Raw genomic sequence first — 18914 nt, forward strand, 5'->3', positions numbered from 1 at the left:
TTCTTTATCCAGTCATCTATTGATGGACATTTAGGCTGTTTCCTTGTCTTGGCTATTGTAAATAAAGCTGCTATGAACATTGGGGTGCAGGTGTCATCCTGAAGTAGGGTTCCTTCTGGATGTAAGCCCAGGAGTGGGATTCCTGGGTCATATGGTAAGTCTATTCCTAGTCTTTTGAGGAATCTCCATACTGTTTTCCACAGTGGCTGCACCAAACTGCATTTCCACCAGCAGTGTAGGAGTTTTCCCTTTTCTCCACAGCCTCTCCAGCATTTGTCATTTGTGGACTTTTGAATGGTGGCCATTCTGGCTGGTGTGAGGTGATACCTCATTGTGGTTTTGATTTGCATTTCTCTGATAACAAGTGATTCTGATCTACAGTTCCTCAAACCACTGATCTCAAGTTTTCTTTGTCAAATGAACAAACAAAACCAGCGGTTTGAAGAAGGGAATCCGGCTGAGTGGCCAGGAAACGGGAAAGAATTCAAAAATGTTAGATTCATATTTGCCAGGAGATGGGAGAGGACATCATGCTTCTAAAACAAGAGAAGACAGCGATGGGGAAAGGCAAAAATGAAGGAAGCGATCTTGGAAATAAAGCATGATTTCCACAAGACAAAGTATAATAAATATCACAATGGATACTTCAGAAAACCATACTAGAAATCAGACCAACAAACGTTATCCTCCTAGAACTCAAAACTTAAGAATTAGAAGTGCGGATGTAAAGAAACATCAAGCATAGAGCGAGGGGCTTGGTATTTGTAGAACAGAAGTTCCAGGAGGAAAAACTCAAGAGAGAGAAGCATTAAAGGAAATGATCTGAGCTAAACATGACTTCAGTCCCATCACCACATGAAATGTCAAGTGTCCCTTATCTAAGTTGAGGCTGCAAGGGACGAGGTGTGGGGAGAAATTTCTGTACACGCACTACACCAGCCCCTGTGGTCCCTGCTTCTGTGACTGGCCAAGAGCCCCGAACTGATAGCCATGACTTTCTTTTTCACCACCCTTTTCATGTTTCCCTTGCCTTCTGCCAGCACCTTGGGTGGATGGGATTCTGTTGCATGGAAATAATGCCCACTCTTGTTTTCACAAGATCAAGATCTCTGTGGCCCTGTCTTTATTGGACTGCTGCAATTTGCCACCAATACAGTGAGCCTCTGCCTTCCAGACTTGGTCCCACTTGCTCCTATTGCGTAACAACAACCCGATTTGCTCTTGGTAATTGGATCAATCACCCAAGTCGATGAAATGACTCCTTTGCCTGTTAGTTTGGTAGTATGAGGAGTTAAACAGGGCTAATGTTGAAACTTTACTTAAATATCACTGTAATCCCAGGCTGAAACTTTCTCACCTTGGGCGCTAAAAACTCCAACTCCATCAAACTTAAGCTCATAGCAAAGGAAAGAAAATTTTCTTCAGAGAATTGCTTGGTAAAATAGGGAGAGATGCAGCTCCTACTTGCACACTTAACTTTCCAGAGCCATGCATTTAGGCAGTTGGGATGGCTCCAATATTGGCTACTGATTTAAGGAATGTACTACATCTTGTAAGGTAGCTTCTGAACCTGAATGCTGAATGTTGTCTCCCTACTGGTTCTGTAACTAAGTCTTCACCATGTTATCAAGCCAGCTGCCTCTGGGTGATGGGGCACATTGTAATTTCATGGGCATGAGCCCATGGTTATAGTCCTTTTGCCATAAAAAAGATTGCCTTGTTGGAGGTGATTTTTTTTTCAGCATACCTCTGTAACTGAGCAGGACCCTATGGGGCCTTCCCAGGGAAGTACCTTCTCCCCTACCATGTCCTTCATCTGTTTCTTATTTGTAGAAAGAATTTAGCCTCCTAGATCTTCCCCAAGTTTCAAAGAACAAATTTAATTAGAGAAGTGGAACAAAAATGCAGAACTAAGGAAAACACTCAAGCAAGACAAAAAAAAAATAATAGTTTAGCTATTAAACAAAGTCAAGGGCCTTTAATTCCTCCTCAGGGGCTATAGATAATATTCTGAGCCATTTCCTTGGGCTGTTTTATAGATAACGAACACCCACCAGGTGGAAGATGTTAACTGCATGCTGATCACAAGCATGTAGACCCCAGACTGGTAGAAACCAGAAGGAGGTTGGTGTTGACCCTCAATTACCTCACCACCAGCCAATTGGAAGACTGCCCATGAGCTGATCACACATTCTGAAACCCTCTCCTTCATCCTGTCCTTAAAAATTTTTCCCTAAAAGCCATTAGGGAATTCTAGCCTTTTGAGAATTAGCTGCCCATACTCCTTGCTTGGCCTTACAATAAATGCTACACTTTCCTTCACCATAACCTGGTGTCGATAGAGCAGCTCTGCTGTGCACAGGTGAGCAGACCCAAGTATGGTTTGGTAACACCATGGTAGTGGAGAACGCATTGATCATGGTGCAGGCAGAAGCACTATAGACAAGAAAGCAAATCCATTAACTTACAATACATTTATGCTGGTGGGGTCAAACTGTTGCGTTTTCCATGATGGAGGATGGAAGGAACATTGTAATCAACTTGTCCCAGATGGCTGTCTCGTATACCCAGGGATTAGGGCCACACTGAATACTACTTGCCATCGGCAGGTAGAGCACTCAGTAGTAGCAGGAACCAAATGAGCCTCAAGAGGAAAAGTACTGCTTTTGAGCCCATCCCCCAACCATGCCTTCATGGCTGCTTTGAGTGCTTCATGGTACTTTAAGTCACCACTCTGAATTACCATCATGGTCCACTAGTCAATCTCCCGGGCTTGATGTAAGTTCAGAGACAGAATCTTACACCCTTTGGAAGTTCTAGGTAATTCTTTTCCTGGGTATTTCCTTCCCTATAGGGAAGACCTGGAGGAAGATTCATAGTCTTTACCTGTGGCTGCTTCGTAGTGTCCTTCCTCAAAGGATGCAACATACTCTGGGGCTACGGACCAGTTCATGTCTGGGAAAGGGATGCAAGGCCATGGAAATCCATGGCAGGGACTTATACTAGGATTCTGCCCACCAGAATCAGAATGTTAAGTACATCTGATAAGCTGTCCATTTATTTCTTTTCTAGGAATCCCATCATTAAATTAGCCATTGTCACGGATTCGGTGGGTCAGAATACTTCCATTTTCACAAAAGACATTATTGCTAATTTTAGAAATTGTGTCCATGTTGTCTGGAATGGTTGAGCGCTGCCACCCAGCCCCTGGACTACCCCTTGTTCCAGTTACTACGTTAGTCCAAACCTGTCAAACAGCTGGAACACTCAGAAGGGTGAGTGGGAGAGTTTAAGGAAGGGCTGCTTTGCAGAGAGGTGGGTTGGGTTGCAGGAGTCCACAGGGCGTGGTGAAACACCTCAGGACTCGTAAGATTTGAGAGCTGACACCTGCATATTTCCTGCTGCCAAAGGCCTGAAGGTCAATAGGAGGGGAAAGTTTTCAGAAACTGTGGAGTGGGGGCATCTCATGGAAGCTGTGGTCTTAGGTAGAGAAATTGCCTGCTGACAAGGCAGTAGGGAGGGCTCCAGGAGAGCGGATGTGCTGAGCCTCTCTCCTCCCCAAGCAAAACCCCTTTAGATTTCCTAATGGTCCCTCCCATTGCCTGAACCCAGACCATCTCCAGAGGGCACGCCAGTGCCCTTCTTGCACAGAGCAGGCTGGAAAATGCGGATCAGAGGGCCCAGCAGAGAGAAGACCCAGAAGAAGTACAGATAACAAATACACTGGATAAAATCCAGCACACATTCAAGAGCAAAACTAAAAACTATGAATAAAGGGAAGTTTCCCAGCTTGAGTATTATCTAGCAAAAAAACAAAAGATTACACCTATTTGTGAAACATTAGAATTCCTACGTGGAAGTATCAATTTGTATAAACTCTTAAAAACACATATGCCCATTTATGGGTCACATTGTCTTCCAGTAGTTTATTCTAAACTAATAATTACATCCACAAAATTGGTAGTTCATTTTTGCCTATTATAGGGTTTTTTATTAATGAAAAAAAAAAGCCCACTGGGTAGTATTCAGTAATTAGAGGGTGATTAAATAAAGTATGGCCTAGCCATACAATGGAATGCTGTCCAAGAAAAACATTTCTTCTTTCTGTTGTTTTCAGGTTTAAATTCGATTAGCCTTTTCCTGTGCATCCAACTGGAGATAAGGCATTATCAGTCATTTTCTCAGAGTTCCATTTATTCTTCATTATTCTGCTTGGTTTAACATCTGGCTTGTGTGTTTCAATTAAAACACTTTTATAAAAGGACTAGTCTTTGGAAGACATCAAGACAGGTACTGTAGGGTTACAGAATGATTAAGATATACTCTGTCCCAGGGAGGAACTCCCAGCTGAACAGGGTGAAGAAGACACATGCATTATAGCACATAACGTGGTAACTGCCATAGGGAATGATAAAAGTACGCCAGGAGCATAAGGGAGACAGCTTTCTTTTGTCTGAAGTTGTCAAGGAAGGCTTCGTGGAGGAAGAGGTACCTGTTCTGCATCTCGATAATGAGGTCGGATCTGACAGGTAGGCATAAGCAAAGAGCAGCTAGAGGAGAAAGAGATGGGGAAGCCGACTGTGTTCAAGAACGATTTGGCAGCATTGCTCTTCAGTATAATTGTAGGTTAATAGGATTTTATTGACTAATCTTGCACCTTAACTGTCATTGTTTCTATCAAAAGGAAATGTTCTATTTTTTAAATACAATCCACTTTCAAGTGAAAAATCTCTTCAGAAACCAGGGCTTAAAAAAAAAAACTGTCTTTTGTGAGCACAGTTTAAATCTGCCAGTAATAATAATGCTGATTTTCTTCAACATCCCACTTGCTGTTAGATTTTACTGGCTCATTTTTAAAGGTGGATGCCTCCTTACTGCTTATGTTGGAGATTTGGTCATGGAATGTGTGTTTCTTCCTGAGATCATTGCCGAGGGGCCATTGGTTCCTTGTCAGCAACCTGTCATTTTATTTGGGGTTGATTATATGTGTTTAACAGGGCATTCAGTTGGAAATATATCTCATAATTTTAATTGTTGATCACTCCTCCTTGCACCATATGGAATACAGACGTGAAGAGGATTGACAGGAGTGTTCGGGGCTGTGGGAGGAGGGGATACTCTGAGTTTGTATGAATGGATGACTATGACAGCTGTTGGCCACAGGCTAGTTGGGATGTAAAAGCAGTAAACAGTAAAACATGGAAATTGATGGAATGAAAGAGCCTTTGGGAAAAACAGTATTGGAACATGGCGGTTCATGGGAGGCACACGTACGATACTTTGTGCAGCAGGGGGCTTGGGGGGCACATGGAAGATGCAGAAATGAAGTAGGTGCTGCTTTTCCACAGCTGTTACCCTGAACCTACCAAGCAGAGGCCAGGGGTGTGTGACTGCCTTTTGGAGTTAATCACCCAAGCCCGCTCTGCTGCGGGTCTGCTGCAGGCCTGGGTCCTGGATCTCGACGGCGTCTTTTGACCACACTGCCTAGGATGAGTCAGCCCTGGGGAGGGTGGTGAGAGTTTTCTGAAATGTGATGAGGGCAGAGGGGGCCAGGTACGCAGCTACCAGCGGTGGAAACAGGGCAATTGCTCCTTAACTGCAGTTTGTGGGAGGCCTGGCGGGGCGCCCCAGGATCATGGGCACCAAAGGTGCGAGTATGTGGTCAGTGGCCACAAGTGTTTGTCAGCTGTGCCCACTCACCACATCCAGTCCTGCTGCAGCGTCCTCAGGGTGCCCCAGCCAGGCAGGATGGAATTCCTGGAGTAGGCAGGCTGCTGTATCTCACGCACCACTTAACCAGCACCTGGTATGCTGTTTGCACACAGAAGGCACCCAAGGATTAGTTGAATGAATGAGTGAATAAATGAATGAATTCCTGGGTCCTCATGCACACTTTAGGGGAATGGTTTGCCTTGTGATAATTGAACCGTTAGAGAGAGTTATTAGGAGACTGGCACGAATACATCTTAGTGTCTGAACGGGGCTCGTAACATGAGAAAGAGTTCAATTTCCCCAAGATTCCTGGCAAAACCCCTAGGACCTCAGGATTAGGGTGAAAGGACCTTTTGTTTTCCACTGAGGCCCTGCAAAGTCACCAGAGGGAATCTCGACTGATAGATCTGCGGCCCTACTTGGGCATGGTTGATTAAAAACAGGATTACTGCTCTCTGCATGAACTCAGCCTGAGCCCCAAATCTGTGGTCACTCATGGTCACATGAAGTTGATGTTACATAGCTGTTGGGCACAAAGCCATGTTATCCAACACCCATGGGAGAGGCTGCTAGGGACAGGACGCTGGTTCACAGGCATTGTGAACACTCCTCAGGTTCTGAGAAGTGGGGCTTGCTTCTCTGCTGGGCTCACATCCAAGTAAGGAGAGCAGTGAGCCCCCGACCACACTGCCCTCGTGTGGGAGCACAGGCTCAGGCATGGGGTGGCCGAGAGAGACCAGGCTATGTCCCAGGAGGGAGCACTTCAGTAGCAGAAATGAGCCAAGGAGCAAGCTGTTGTTTAATTTCATTTTAAATAAAGATGAATTCCCCAAACTTCAGGTGCTTCTTTGAGAAATCTCCTGTGCCTGTGAACGGCAAAGCTACTTATACAAACATTCATTTCCTCACTATATTTTGCTTTTGTTTCATTCTAAAACCACAATTATAGAACCACCCCCCACCTCAATTGCCCTAAGTCCCAATAAAAGCAATCACTGTTAATGCATTGGCTTCTATTTAACAGGTAGATATCTTAGCACAGCTGTAATTAGAGAGTAATAATTTCTTATCTTCCTTTTTACTCGTAATGTGATCAACATTAAAATAACATAATTTTAAAGGCCATAATTTACAAAATGGTTCATTTTTCACTGTAAATTTAGTGTATACTTATTAAAGAAAGATTAGGGGGAAAAGTAAAATTTGCAAGAGAATCGCAAACACAAAAATGCCTACAGTTTGCAATGTTTTCTTTCAGCTGCTTCTTGGACATGGAATTCAAAAATAGGGTAGTAATTAAGCTCTAGATGCAATGCTGTATCCTTTTTTAAAACTTAACCTGGAAAACGTTTGTTGCCATAATACAATAATTATCACTTGGTCTTCACAGACTTAATCTTTAACGGCTATAGGATGCTGTGTTGACTGAATGCTGGACAGTAAGCTGTTGACAATCTGTCACTTTCTCAATAACTACAATGAATATCTCCCTTATTCTCTTAGGATGGATCCCAATATACTGTTTAAGATTTTTTATTATGATGATGATCATCATCTGCATTTAGTCTCCCAAAACATCAGCTCTTTCTCAGTAGATGAGGCAGCTGCCCTTTGAAACGCAACACACCTTTATAGAACATCCACTCGGTGTTAGAGGAGGCTAGCGCCTTCTTACATCTCAGGGCGTTTACATCGAAGGGCTAGGGCCCTTGGGATTTGAGCTGCCAGGCCTTGTATCATTGTATGTGCCCAGTGGAGACAGCTGCCTCTCTGCAAAGGACAGGGCCTGGCTCATAGCTCCACTGGTGACAAAGGGCAGTAAAGGTTACTTGGTACTGCACTTCATTATGGAGACTTAAATTTCCCAACTCAATACCTTGAGATTGAAAAGCCAGGATGCATTTTCAAAATATTTTAAAAACTTTTAGGAGCACAGTGGGATGTAAATAACAAAATAAAAGAATCCGTGACTGTATGTATGGACACATCCACCGTGCTGAATCTGAGAATGTTCGATCTTCAATGTGCTCAGCCATTTGTTCACTCATGCCTACATTTTTAATCATTGCCTCCCCTGTGCTGCTTAATCTCCTCCCCTTTTCAATTCAAATCAATGTGTTTATATCTCTAAAAGCCAATTGCCTCTTCATGTAACTGGAAAAGGTCAGGGGCTTAGGGGAGCTGCTGCTTCTGGAACCATAGCCTAGGAAGAAAGGGATGGTTTGAAAGGGGACGTCTTTTACTGTCAATTAAACTTGGCAAATAGAGAAATGCTCAAATTCCCCTTTAGCCCCAATTCCTTCAAACAATCTATGTTGTATATTTCCTTTTAGATTTTTTTTTAACATGTAGAGTATTTATGAGTAAAAGTCATAGTGTACTAATTATCCTGCTTTTCCTTATCCTGTAATAGTTAATCTTCTTTTATTTTCCATTTATGTTTGTAGACCACTAATTCTCAAAATGTGATCCTGGACCAGCAACATCAGTATCACCTGGGAACTTGTTAGACCTGTATTGCAGGTCCTACCCAGGTCCCTTGACTTGGAAGAGTTGCTGGTGGGGTTTATCCATCTGGTTTACCAAGCCCTCCAGTGATCCAGATGCACTGAGTTTGAGAACCAGTGCTGCAGGCTATTGTGTTAAGCACCTCCAATGTGGCGGACACTCTTTCAATCCTTGCTACCCAAACTGTGGCCCTTTGACCAGTAACGTCGGCATCACCTGGGAACTTGTTAGGAAGGCAGAACCTCAGGCTCCACCCCAGACCTACTGCTTGGGAATTAGCATTTTAAGAGTAATATGAATCCCCTGACTCGTGTTAAAATGCAGATTCTGACAGGGTAGGTTTGGACTGACGCGTGAGAGTCGGCCCTGCTTATGAGCGCTTAGGTGATGCAGAGGCTGTTGGTTTGTGAACCACACTGAATAATAAGGCTCTATTAGGCAATATTTATACTTTTTAAAAACACCTAATAAGCATTAAAAAAATATATATATATCAGGCACTTTATATAAGCACCTTATAAGTTACACACTAATAATAGCTCCCTTTTATAGATTAGAAGAAATGAGGCCAAGAGGTAAAGTGAGTTGCTCAAGGATGTGCAGCTAGTTCCTGTGGAAGCCAAGTACACAGGTATGTGACTCTTTACCTGCCTTCTACTATATGGTTTTGAGTGTTGAATAACTGTAAAGCACACTGGAAAGTAATAATAATAATAATAATGATGATGATGATGATGATGATGAAGCAAGCCAAAATCCAATCTCCTGGTGCCATCATCTTCTATTCTCTGAACATACCTGGCATTTGTACCTCTAGCTCTGTGTTTTTGACTGTATTAATTATATATATGTTTCAATTATAGCAATAGAGGGTGTTATTGTTGGTGCCTACAGGTAACATTTGTAACAAATCTCACATCTCCTCTGTCTTCTATCAGAGACAGATATTCTAGCTCCATTTTTGTGAGCTTTGCTAATATTTTATCATACAATTACCACGTTCTTCTTAACTATGTGGATCTAAAACTATTAGCTGCCTTATGAGATGTGACTTTACCTTGAATGTGAAAATGTTCCAGAAGATTACATTTCCAGCCTCATCCAGTGCTGCTGGTTCCTCGTGTTATGTTACATCCCTCAAGGGGTAACAAACACACCTGAAGCTGCTAATGTATCCAGCATCGTTTGATCAGAGTCAGCCACTGTATTTCTGTGTCCTGGAAGGAAAGCGTATCATTTTCTAAAGTGGGTGAGGGGAGGAAAAGGGAAGGGAGTGTGGTTTGAGCTGCTTCTTGGTGTCTCGTTTTGGAGTTAGCTTCATACGCATGTGTTTGAAAGCTTCTCTTCCCTGGGAGCCAGGCTTTGTGTGGAGCCCAGAGTGATGTATCGTGAACCAGGTGGGAGATGAGCTTGAGACACAGGCAGTGACTTCAAAGACCTGCATAATCGCTGCTTTCTGTCCAGCTCTTTCAGCAGACGTTCATTTTCTGAAAGGAGTAGGTTTCATTCCGTACCTATTACTCAGGTGTCAGTCAGCAGCACGCAGAGACTGAAGCAATTACCAAGGGAGGGGAAAAGAACAAAAGAGCCCCACTGCGCTTTTAAATTTCATTTCATATTAAACTATCTCATTACCTCCAAAGTAAGATGAAATATAATTTTAGCATATGTCTTGGCAGCCTCTTCCTTTCCAATAGGCAGTATTGGCGCTTCAGGGATGATGGATAAGTGAAGAGGAGGAGAGACTCATCTTGCTTCATGTCATTGAGATCTCAGTCAATATACAGTGATAAACATAAACAGACCACCCCACCACCCCCAAGGCAGATTGGTGCATTTATCCGGACTGATAGATGAGAGGATTCACAATACAAGCAGCAGGAAGAGCAGGCTGAAGGGATGCGTCAGAGGATTCTGTCGGGCACAGTCAGCATCAGCAACCTGATGCTTGCCTAGGGGAGAGGGTCCCTCCTTAGAGCTGACTGCCCAGGGAGGGCAAACCCCTCCTCTAATGGGCGTCACACTGTGATTCACAAATCATGGGGCTGTGTAGATTCCTGTGGTCTGAACTTTAAAAATAGGGTCTGTGGGTCTTGTGGACATGGATCCTGTGGTTATTCCTATAAAAGGGAATGTGCATTTCCTGAGAATTGGTAATGACCTCTCTCCTAGCATTGCAACACCTGATTACCACTCAATTCAATTTATAATGGGCTGAGCAAGGTAGAAATCTATTATAGCTTTGCACTTTAATTTGGACACTTTTGGTTATTCACACTGATTCCAACCAAATAAGGGAACCACACACTAAAGACCTGTTTCAGGAGAGCTGGAAAAGTGTCCTGTTTCTTTACCCTGCTCCCTTGATTATGTTCTTTAACTTCAACTGGACTGTGAGTCCCTAAGGCAGTGATCATATCTTAAGTCTTTTTGTTTGGTTGTTTTTTTGCAACCCCACTTCTCTCTCTCTTTCTCTCTCACATGCCGTGCCTTGTCCCGAGTAAGTTCTCAAGATTAATTATTTAAATCTTCATAGAAGGTCTGGCCATGTAAATATTTGTTCAGTAATCCTCACTGTCTTCTCATGCTCTAAAGAATAAACGTCTAACTTTTTAATAAATCATCCTAACTCTACGCTACTACCTCAGTCCAATTTTTGTCACCTACTCCCCTGTGGATGAGTCAGACCAAAAACTCAATGTCCAAAAGCCATGTAATGTTCTCTCATGATGACATTTCCCTTTGCAGGGAATCTTCATTCTCTCATCCAGCAAAATTCTACTCACTTTTCAAAGCTCCGTTCTGATGCTGCCTTCTGCCTGAAGTCTTTCCATAACCCCCAGCCAGAAATTCCATCGCTTTGACTTGCTTCCTCTGGAGAATTCAGTTTCACGGTTGTTGACATGTATGTTTACAGTCTTTACTTGTTCGCTCTGCCCAACTCAGCATTCCAACTGTGCTGGTTTGGCTGCTCTAAAGGTGTTAGAGAACCACTCTGCCTGCTCTGAAGTTATCAAAGGCAAGTTTCTGAGAGGAAGGCAGGCAAACTGAGGGACTATTTTCTGCAGTGGCAGTGGTAGGGCGGGAGGACTCGAGTTCTGACCCCATTTTTGCAAAATAGGGGAGGCAGTTGAGGGAAGTAATCTGGAGCAGGATGGAAAAATGGATCTTATTTGATGCAGAAAGGATTTTTGGGGGGCCAGCTGTGTGAAGGGCTCCTGGAAGTTGTAGGGTACTCAAGAATATATCAATAGAGTTCATTTTTGTTTTTCAGTTTTGATGAAGTTTATTATGCAAAAAGTAACATAGGTAATATATTACAAATTATGAAACATAATCATAAAGTAGACACTCATAAGTCCACTTCCCAACTTAAGAAACAAAGCATTACAAAAAACATTCAAACTCTCTAATGCTCTCCTCCAATCCCATGTCCCCACCTGCCTCCACAACTTCATCACCCACCCAGTCCCACCGACTAAACACTGCTATTCCAAAATTTTTGTTCCATTGCTTTCATTATAGTTTTGTCAAATATGGCTATGTATTTATATAGTATCTTTAGTTCATTTTTCCTTGCTTTATACTTTGCATATAATGGTATCATACTGTTTGTATTCTTCTGTGACTTCTTTTCACTCAAATTATATTTTGAAGATTCATCCATGTCCATGAGTGTAGTTTTAATTCATTTACTTGTATCCCTACATAGCGTTCCCTCTGCAACTATACTACGCTTATCTGTCCAGTCTCTTACTGGTGGATACTTGGATTATTTCTAACGTGTTATTATGAGCAATGCTGCTACTATTATTCTTGGACATACCTCCCTGAGCCTAAGTGCAACATTCGTGAACATACCTGGATTTGACTTTTGTATATAGTATGAAATAGGGTTGAATTCAAACTTTTTTCCAAGATTGGTCATAAATCCTAACTCTGTCTGTCTGTCTGTCTCTCTGTCTATCTATTTATTTTAGGCTATGTGCACTACATTTTTAAAAAATTGAGTTATAGTCTGTTTACAATGTTTTGTCAATTTCTGGTGTACAGCACAATTTTTCACTCATACATGAATATACATATATTCATTTTCATACTCTTTTTTCACTGTGAGCTACTATAAGATCTTGAATATATTTCCCTGTGCTATACAGTATAAACTTGTTTATCTATTTTATATATACTTGTCAGTATCTGCAAATCTCGAACTCCCAGTTTATCCCTTCTCAGCCTCCTCCCCTCTGGCAACCATGAGTCTGTTTCTGTTTTATATATAAGTTCACTTGTCATCTTCTTCTTTTAGATTCCACATGTGAGTGCTATCATATGGTATTTTTCTTTCTCTTTCTGACTTACTTCACTTAGAATGACATTCTCCAGGTCCATCCATGTTGCTTCAAATGACAATATTTTATTCATTTTTATGGCAGAGTAGTATTCCATTGTGTAAATATACCACAACTTCTTTATCCAGTCATCTGTCGATGGACATTTAGGTTGCTTCCATGTCTTGGCTATTGTATATAGTGCTGCTATGAACTTTGGGGTGCATGTATCTTTTCGCATCAGAGTTCCCTCTGGATATATACCCAGAAGTGGAATTGCTGGATCACGTGGTAAGTCTATTTTTAGTTTTCTGAGGAATCTCCATCCTGCTTTCCATAATGGCTGCACCAAACTACATTCCTACCAGCAGTGTAGGAGGGTTCCATTTTCTCCACACCCTCTCCAGCATTTATTGTTCATGGACTTTTGAATGACGGCCATTCTGACTGGTGTTAGGTGATGCCTCATTGTAGTTCTGATTTGCATTTCTCTGATAATTAGTGATACTGAGCATTTTTTTTCATATGCCTATTGGTCATTCGTATGTCTTCATTTGAGAATTGCTTGTTTAGGTCTTCTGCCCAAACCATTGTATATTTAAAATCTTTTCACAATAAAAAGTTGGAAATATGAAGAATGAGAATGAAATCAGGATGTTTCAAATTTAAAAATTTTGGAATATAATTCCTCACTAAAGAATTGTTTAAAATATTATGCCTGATGTCTAATGAGTAGTCCCAATATGTACAGATCTGTCAGTTCACAAATAATTTCTTCATCTGACTTGTGATGCTCTTTACCTTTTCTACAGGGCTTAAAAATCTAAACTACTATATACCTTATTCCCAGAAATTCTCTTTTTTTCAAATCCGCTTATTAATTTTTAATGCACTCTTACTTTTACTCACTTCTTAGTTCTCCCTTTTGCTTCTTCAAATACATTTAACATACCTAAATATAACCTGCTAAGTATATGCTTATACTATAGCTGATAATTCTGGCATCTGAAGTTGTTATAGATATGATTTGCTATTGTAGCTTTGTCTTTCTGCTTTCTCTTACTCAGGATGATTTTCTCACATGTTTGGTAACTTTTTGTTTGGGAGCTTATACTTTTGGGGGACACTTTCTGTACTTTCTCTGAAACCTGGGCTGCATTTCTCCAGGGGGAATTTGTTTGTTTCTCCTAGAGACCTGGAGTCACTCAGATGCAGGTCCGTGTTAAGTAGAATTTTCTTGAGAGGTTTTGGGCCCCCAATGGGTTGTGTGACTTCTGTTTAGGGCCTTGTTTATGGTTATAGAAGCTCAGGAAAGACAGTTTTTAAATTTAAGTTTTATTTTATTTTTCACTCTGTACCTCGAACCTAGACCTACAAGGGTTGTTTCCACAGAGGCCTTGATGGTAACAACTATGCTCGCCTCTCTCCTTAGCCTCCACTCTTTTCAACTCCTTTTCAATCACTGCCTCAAGGGATTTCTTTCTTTTCAAGTCAGTTGTCCATTCATTTAAAAGTGTGTATCTGTGTGAGTATGTGTGAGATGCAAAATTATTACCACCTTGTGATCAGAAAATTTCAGAATCTCTAGTCTATCACATTGTCAGAGATAATAGTGTTCAACTGAAAATGTGTTATACTATGTCCTTGGATTTGTATTATGTTCTTATAGGACACGCAATTAGAACACTTATGTGATACTTTCTTTTAATGTGGTGCTGCTCTGGACTGAGACTTACGCATCATAATGTGACATATGGATTTTAACCCAGTTAATTGTGCCTTGTGTTTTGATCATTATTGTACTTATCTTAACCCCTAAGTAGGAAGCCAGCCCCTGAGGACTCAGAATGCATCTCACTGATGGCTGTGTTTCCAGTGGTGTGCTGGAAAACTGACTCTCTGAAAGTAAAACACCCTGATTTGTAGTGTTTGCCAAACACTACAGGGTAAATACTGCAACCACAGCCAATTTCAAACCACCAATGGTCCAACAACTGGATCAAAAACATCCTGAAATTTTAAGTATCGGTTCTTGCCAGCTGACAGAGCTGGTTCCAGCACACCATTGCCACAGATTTACACATGGCATGTCACAGAGAATGCTCAACGAATCCTTGTTAAGTTAAAAGTACAAATGGCTTTTCCGTACCTTGTGCAGAGCTAAGAATAGTAAATGGTTCCCCTCATCTTTCAGATTTTTCAAAGTATCTACTCAAGTAAAATTGCCTCTCTATACCTCCTGTCATTCGCTTTTTCAAGTTCAGGCAATGAAACGACTGAATTCTTTTGTTTTTTAATGTCCTCTTTTAATTTCCTGTAAGACTGCAAGATAAAATGACTAGACTGGGAATGATAGCTTTGACATGATGTGGAAAGCAAAGTTTGTGATGAGTAAGTTTCAATGTATTTAGTGCCTCTATAGGTAATAAAAAATGAAGAGTTGGCTGCCAAGCCAAAAGCAAATTTTTGTTTTGCAAAAATGGAAGGAAAGAAAAACCCCAGGTCAGGGTGAATTCTTCACAACGTGAGATCATTGATTTTATGGGTATCATATGCATAGCATTCCTAACTGATTTAATTGGCCCAGTTAAATTGACTATTGGGTAAAGGTATCCAGTAAAACCTTAAAAGCATGTACGTTTAGAGAAGGCAGAACTGCTTCCAGCTTTAGTGATAAAAACAGGCTTCATGAAAGAAATAACATTTCGGCTGAACCTCAAAAGATGTGCAAGATTTAACCATGCCAAGTCGGCAACAGTTTTAGGAATAGAGGAAACATCTAAAACCCATAGCAACTCTCTGCATTTCCCTGAATTTATATGCATACCTGAGGGCTGTAAATGCTATAACAATTTATAGATTTATGTGCATGAAGATGTCTTAGCTGTTGAAGGATAGATAGCTTCGTTTTAAAGAAGATGGGAAGAATTAAATTATGAAAGTCTGTACTTCTCTCCTTTTACTAGTTAGCTTAGGTTTTACTTTCAAAAGGGCTAATAATCCTGAAAAGAAATTCCACCAGAGAATTTTCATAGGACACTCAATTTTTAAGAAAATTGCTAAAATGATTTACCTTTGAGGTTAAGGGCTTTTAAACGTCAAAAGATTTGGGTTGGGGGGAGGCATAGCCAAAGGGTGTCGGAAGCATCTGAGCTCACCTCCTCCCATGAGCACACCAAAATTACAGCCGTTTACAAAGCAACTGTTGATGAGAATGACCTGAAGTCTAGCAGAAAAGTTATTTTACAACTAACGATGTAAAGAAGGAGCCACAATGAGTTGGGTAGGAGGGTGGAGATGCAGCATAATAAAGACACATACCCCCAAGTAGGTGAGCCGCAAATGGGAGGGTTGTCACAACTGCAGAGGTTCTCCCCAGGAAGCAAGTGGTTCGAGCCCCACAACCGGCTGCCCAGCCCAGGGATCCCGCACCAGGAAGAAGAGCGTCTGGATGTTTGACTTTTGAAGGTCAGCAGGGCTCACTTTGGGGAAAGCCAGAGGGCTGCAGGAAACAAGAGGCTCTGCTCTTAAACGTCATGCACAAATTCTCACACATCCTGAGACACAGGGAAGAAGCTGCAATTTGAAAAGAGACTGGGTCAGACCCACTTGCTGATCTTGGAGAAGCTCGCAGAGAGACAGGAGGCAACTGGGGTTCCTCTTGGAGATGTAGACACTGGTGGCAGCCATATTTGGGAGCTCATTCTACCACGAGGATACTGGTGCTGGCAAGTCCCATTTTGGACTCCTCCTTCTAGCTTATTAGTGCCTGGACCAGGCTCCACCCACCAGCCAGTTGGCACCAGCCCTGGAACCCTGGGACTTTGCTCCACCCACCGGTGCGATGGAGTCATGTGAGTTCTTTATGTATTTTGGATGTTAACCCTTTATCAGATATATGATTAGCAGTTATTTTCTCCCAATTGATAGATTGCTTTTCATTTTGTTGATTGTTTCTTTTGCTGCACAGAAGCATTTTCATTTGATGTGGTCTCATCACTTGTTTATTTTTGCTTTTGTTGCTTTTGTTTTCGGTGTCAAATCCAAAAAAAGAAAAAAAAAATCACAGCTAAGACCAATATCAAGGTGCTTACCACCTGTTTTCTTCTAGGAGTTTTATGATTTCAGGTCTTATGTTCAAGTTTTGATTCTACTTTGAGCTTATTTTTTGTGGATGGTATAAGGTAGTGGCCCAATTTGTTTCTTTAGCATGTGGCTCTCCAGTTTTCCCATCATTTTGAAGAGACTGACTTTTCCCCATTGAGTATTCTCAGCTTCTTTGTCAAAAATTAATTGACCATGTACATGTGGGTTTATTTCTGGGCTGTCTAATTCCGTTCCATTGATACGTGTCTATTTTTATGCCAATACCATATTCTCGTCATTACTATAACTTTGTAATATTGTCTAAAATTAGGGAGTATGATGCTTCCAGCTTTGTTGTCCTTAAAATTGCTTTGGCTATTCAGGGTCTTTTATGATTCCACACAAATTTTAGAATTGTTTGTTCTAGTTCTGTGAAAAATTCCATTGGAATTTTGAATGGGATTTCACTGAATCTATATTCAATTTTATAGGGATTGCTTTGGGTAGTATGAGCATTTTAAGATTAATTCTTCCAATCCATGAACACAGAATATTTTCCCATTCATTTATGTTTGGGTTGGTTCAAAACCTTGGTAGTTCCCTGGGTGAGATCTGAAATCAGGCCCTGAACATGGAGGGCAAGGAGAGACTGAATAAACAGGCAGATCACTCCGGACTGCTAGGTGGCAGTTTTATAAGTAAGGGATTGTCTTGAATGGCTACAAGATGAACTGGTCTCCATACCTGCCTGCCAGAATCTTAAAAGTTTGTACAAAGGCCTTAACTACGTTTAGTCATGTATTCAGTCCAGATGGTTTTAGCAGAACATTGTCTCTCAGAATATGTCCTTGAAACAGCTCCTAGTGTGGGAATATTGGATGAAATGTGCATTTCAAGGACAGGGGCGTGAGGGAGGAGCCTCTGCTTGCCTAAGTCCAGCTCGCAGATCAAACAGTGGTCACACCTTCTCAATGACCTCCTTCAGTAACACCCTTCAGTGTCTTTCATCAATGTCTTAGAGTTTTTTACAAGCCTTTCACCTCATTGATTAAATGTATTCCTAGTTAGTTTATTCTTTTTGATACAAATGTAAATGAAATTGTTTTCTTCTCTTTCTGATTTCTTTTTGTTAACAGCATATAGAAATGCAACATATTTCTGTATATGAACTTTGTTTCTTGTAAATTCACTGAATTTATTTTTTCTAATCTTTTTTTTTTGATGGGGTCCTAAGAGTTTTCTCTATATAATAACATGTTTCATCATCAAATAGTGACAGTTTTACTTCTTCCTTTTCAATTTTGATGCCTTTATTTCTTTTTCTTTCCCATTTCTCAGGCTAGAATTTCCAGTACTATGTTATATAAAAGTAGTGCGAGTGGGCACTTATTAAGACAAGATAAGTCTTGATCCTTATCTTAGAGGAAAAACGTTCAGCTTTTCTATTGAGTATGTTAGCTATGGGCTTCTCATATATGGCTTTCATTGTATTGAGGTATGCTTCCTCTGTACCTGCTTTGACAGTTTTTATCATAGATGAATGCTGAATTTTGTCCAATGCTTTTTCTGTATCTACTGAGATGATTATACGGTTTTAATCCTTTATTTTGTTAACGTGGTGTGTCATATTGATTGATTCATGGATGCCAAAGCATCCTTGTATCCCCAAAATAAATTCCACTTGTTCATGGTGTGTGATCCTTTTAATGTACTGCTGAATTCAGTTTGCTTAAAACTGTTGAAAAATTTTACATCGATGTTCATCAAGGATATTGGCCTGTAATTTTCTTTTTTTGTTGTGTCCTTGTCTGGTTTGGAATCAGGGTAATGCTGACTTTTTAAAATCAGTTTGGAAGTAATCTTTCCTCTTCTTTTTTTTTTTTTTTTTTGGAAGCATTTGAGGAGGATTGATATTAATTCTTATCTGAATGTTTGGTAGAATGCACTAGTGAAGCCATCTGGTCCTGGTCTCTTTTTTTGTTGGGAGTTTGTTTTTTTGGTTTTTTTTTTAAATTACTCATTTAATCTTTTTACTAGTAATTGGTCTGTTCAGATTGGTTTCTGTTTCTTTGCTGAACTTCTCATTTTGTTCATACATTGTTTTCCTAATTTCATTTGGTTGTCTGTGTGTTCTTGTAGTTCACAGAACGTCTTTAAGGGTATTATTCTAAATGTTTTGTTGGATAGTTTGTAGATCTCCATTTCCTTAGAGTCAGTTATTGGAGTTTTACTAGTTTCCTTTGGTGATTCCGTGTTTGTCTGATTCTTTGTGATCCTTGA

At 40.8% G+C, this 18914-nt stretch overlaps 1 long non-coding RNA gene across 4 annotated transcripts in view; it reads left to right on the plus strand.

Annotated features, from left to right (window-relative positions):
- Nucleotides 1-18914, plus strand: part of LOC140689707 (uncharacterized) — a 111268-nt gene that overhangs the window by 38315 nt on the left and 54039 nt on the right. For all 4 annotated transcript variants that reach the window (XR_012064760.1, XR_012064762.1, XR_012064763.1 and 1 more), the window contains one exon: nt 8773-8851. This is a non-coding gene — a long non-coding RNA (uncharacterized lncRNA). The remainder of the gene's footprint in view (nt 1-8772; nt 8852-18914) is intronic.

Source organism: Vicugna pacos, chromosome 27 (genome assembly GCF_048564905.1).
Source record: "Vicugna pacos chromosome 27, VicPac4, whole genome shotgun sequence".
NCBI classification, from domain to species: Eukaryota; Metazoa; Chordata; class Mammalia; order Artiodactyla; family Camelidae; genus Vicugna; species Vicugna pacos.